The following is a 1,336-nucleotide window of genomic DNA, read 5'->3' as shown; positions in this document are numbered from 1 at the left end:
GGTTCCGACTCATAGCGACCCTGCACAGGGTTTCCGAGGCTGTTAATCTTTACGGGAGCAGAATGCCTCATCTTTCTCCCGCGGAACCGCTGGTAGTTTCGAACTGCTGACCTTGCGGTTCACAGCCCGATTCGTAACCACTACGCTACCAGAGCTTATCGGGTGCATATGTCTATGTGGAGTCGGAAAATCAGTGATCTAGGAGAGAATACAGATCTAGATGGGGATTCAAATAAGACTGCTATAGCAAAAAAGGAGTGAAACTACCAGGTGACAGCTGCAACAGGCTCAAACTAACCACTGTTGAGCAGCATAAAGGTCCAGGATGACACAGCCCTCTAAAATTTCAAGATAAACAGGAAATCTGTACCTTTATGTGAAATCTCCAAATTAAAAAAATTGGCAACTATATATATTTTTTTCAACATGGAGTTTTGTCTAGATGGTACTGACCTTAATCTAATAGTAGAAGAATAATTTGGAAAAAGAGCCTTAAAGGGTGCACCAACCACTCATCTGTCTGCTTGTTATACTGTGGTGATTTGTGTGTTGCTCTGATGCTGCTAGCTATGCCACTGATATTTCAAATATCAGGGTCACTCATGGCATATGCATATAAGGAAGGTCATTTAATATGAATATTATTCAAATTTATGCACATCAACAAATATGCACTCAAGATACATTGATAATTACTAGTTATTAGAATGTCCTGGTGTGGCACTATAGGATAAGCACTGGACTGCAAAGTCCTTTGAACTATAAAGGTTGGCAGTTCAAGCTCACCAGTCACTCCTCTGAAACCCTATTAAAGGATCACTATGAATCAGGACCAATTTGACAGCACTTAAAAACACGAAGAATACAAAGGTACTGATTAGAAGAATGCAAAAGATGGAAACAAAAAAGGATTGGTAGTTGGAAGAAATTTCCTTGGTGATAGAAATGATGTCAGATTGCATGATAGAAATTCACAAGATGACTGACTTATTCATTTCAGATATCTTTTTTAATGTAAGGGTGAATTTTATATGTGACCTTGTCATATGGAATACATAGGAATCAAATTTTCTACATTTGTGGAGAAACTCAGTATCGTCAGTCAGAACAAGACTAGGGGCTGAAAGTAGAACAGACCATCAATTGTGTACATGCAAGTTAAGGTGAAGCTGAAGAAAATCAAAACAAGTCCACAGAACCAAACTATGACCTTAAGCTGTTGTTGTTGTTGTCAGGTGCCATCAAGTTGGAACCGACTCATAGCGACCCCATGCACAGCAGAACAAAACAATGTCCGATCCTGGGCCAACCTCACTACTGCTGCCACACTTGATGC

The sequence above is a fragment of the Chrysochloris asiatica genome, unplaced genomic scaffold (genome assembly GCF_000296735.1).
Source record: "Chrysochloris asiatica unplaced genomic scaffold, ChrAsi1.0 scaffold00279, whole genome shotgun sequence".
NCBI classification, from domain to species: Eukaryota; Metazoa; Chordata; class Mammalia; order Afrosoricida; family Chrysochloridae; genus Chrysochloris; species Chrysochloris asiatica.
This window is presented reverse-complemented; position numbering follows the sequence as displayed.